Source organism: Gavialis gangeticus, unplaced genomic scaffold (genome assembly GCF_001723915.1).
Source record: "Gavialis gangeticus isolate Ggan-Ray unplaced genomic scaffold, GavGan_comp1, whole genome shotgun sequence".
In the NCBI taxonomy this organism is placed as follows: domain Eukaryota; kingdom Metazoa; phylum Chordata; order Crocodylia; family Gavialidae; genus Gavialis; species Gavialis gangeticus.
This window is the reverse complement of record NW_017728980.1, coordinates 12,306,473-12,308,801: the sequence shown is the minus strand read 5'-3', so window position 1 is coordinate 12,308,801 and position 2,329 is coordinate 12,306,473. Positions and strand designations below refer to the sequence as shown.

The 2,329-nt window shown below is 53.7% G+C and overlaps 1 protein-coding gene across 1 annotated transcript in view; it reads left to right on the top strand.

Moving 5' to 3' along the window:
* The window catches only part of OAF (out at first homolog), a 39,088-nt gene that overhangs the window by 28,488 nt on the left and 8,271 nt on the right, over window positions 1-2,329 (top strand). Inside the window, exon 2 of the mRNA XM_019510172.1 lies at window positions 2,258-2,320. The gene's annotated coding sequence lies outside the window, so the exon portion shown is untranslated. The remainder of the gene's footprint in view (window positions 1-2,257; window positions 2,321-2,329) is intronic.

Here is a 2,329-nt window from a genome sequence, read left to right as displayed (position 1 = left end):
AATCAGTGATTTGGCCACAGACACAGCTTTAAATGTTTTTTCAATATACTTTGAGGTACCAGCACAGCTTGTGAATGCTGCGATGGTGGGGTGGATGGAGTGTCCCACAGGAGCACGGTGGGGGTGGGGTGGGGGGCGTGTGCTTGACAGCGGACCCAGAAGTGGGCCAGTCCCCGGGCACGGGGGAATTGCGGCCCTAACTCAGGCAGGATGGCAAACCTGTGGGAAGTGTGGAGATGCACCAGCTGGGGTGGGGAGGTCTTGGAGATCACAAAGCAATATGCACAAGGTTAAAACCACAGCCAAGCAGCAAATACTTTTTTCAGCAGGTGTTCTCCACCCTAAAGAGAGTCCCATGCCTTTGTTTTCTATGCCTAGTTCTGCTCAGGGGTGATTTATTCAGGCACTGTGATTCATGGCCCCTGTATAGCTAACTTTGTTTGATTTGCCTACCATAATCCTGCTGCTCAAGGTGTTAGTAGAGGCTTTGAGTTCCCGACTTTTCAAAGCGACACTAGCGTGATAGGTCTGGAAGTGCTGTGGGGCCAGCGGGGCTTGGTTGTGTGTCGGTGACCCTGCAAGAATCCTACACCCTCCGCTTGGAGGTGGTTTGTGTCACAGGAGCAATGCGGGACTTCTTCTCAGCACATGCCAACAAAGCCGTCTCCTCCCTATTGCTTTGCTCCATTAGTGGAAAAAAAACCAATCATCTGAAATGCCCCGTCTGAGATTGGGGTCTGCAGTGATAGATGAGCAGCTCCGGAATGGCAGGGCCGCAGTGTCTGTAAACGAAGCATGTCCCTGTGACTCGTGCTCCTCTTTTACCCTCCTCCAAGTATGACCTGGACTCTTCCCTGTGAACCATTTGTACCATCGCAATATCACTTCCACTGCACATGTGTCCGGTTGGTCTCTTTTCCATTTTCCACTGACTCAGACCTCTTTCCCCCTCCCGCCCTGTCCTTACCCGACACAGTCACTGCTCTCTAGATTTGTCCCATTTCCCCTGAGGACCTTGCTGTTGCTGTTGGCACTGAATGCTTCAGCCCAGTCCCCGTGCTCCAGTGGACACATCCTGATCTAGCTAGGGATGGAGAAGTGGGGTGGGGGTGTCCTGCTACATGCAGCACAGATGGAGGATGCATCGTGGGTGGGCAGTGGAGTGGGAGGGTGCCCAAGCCTGGCACTGATAGATGAGCAACGAGGCATCCTATCATAGGTTCAGTAGGGTTCACCCGATGGGGTGATGGGTGCAGCGTGGGCAGTCGAGGGCAGCAATGGTAACTGGGTAACTCTGTGCTTCATTTTCATTTTCAAACAGTCTCTCTTTCCTTTTACTCATTCCATCTTTCGCATGCACTCATGTCCTTCCGGTCACACTTTGGGGTTTCCTGGCCTAAGACGGGCTGCGTTACAATAACAGGAAGCATTAGACCCAAAGATAACGCTGTTAACAACTCATTGTGTTGGAAGGGGCCAGAGGAGTTGGTGATCTGAAGTTTTGTGTGCATGCTGAAAGGAGAAGCACCTGCAAGCAGCTCCTGACCCGTTTTCCCTTCAAGAGTCAAGCCCTGGCATTGTTCTCCACAGTGGTTTGGGCACTGGGTGCAGGGGGTGACCCTCTTGAAGGGAGATGGGGTTGCAGGGAGAGCTTATGCCATGTCAGGGGCGAAAGCACATGGGCCCACCCAATGTAGGAACTCTTGAGGTGGCTCCCTACTGCGGGGAAAAATGTAGGGTCATTGTTTTATAGGAGGTCACCCCTTCCTGGAGGCAGAAACAAGAAACCCCGTGGAGTCAGGGTTCATCCTTGGCCAAAGACCAAAACCAGCAAGGCACAACTGGGGCATGTGTCCCCTCCTCTGAGTAGCACTCTGTCCCCTGTGTTGTGGGATGGAGGTTTTCCACAACCTGGGCTTAAGGTTTCATGCGGGTCGTTTCTCCATGTTGCCCATGCCTGGTTGGGTCCTTTGGTCATGAGAATCAAGCCTCTGACTCCTGGTCCTGAAAGCAGGAGGTTTTGTTGCTTGAGCAGAAGGATCCACTGGTGTTCCTCAGGCTGGAGCAGGTGTAGGTGTGAGCCTCCCTGAGCCCCTTCGAGATGGGGTGACACATGGCAGAGTGGTTCAGGGATGCCAGCGGACGTTATGGGGGACGGGTGGGTGTGCGTTTCTCCACACTGCCCCTCCGAGGCCGAAGGCCATGGGTTGTGGGACCATGATAACCTGTGCTCTCCCTGTGTTTTGTTTTTGGTCAGGAGGTGAAGATTTTCCGTGCCCTGATCCTGGGGGAGCTGGAGAGGGGCCAGAGCCAGTTCCAGGCGCTCTGC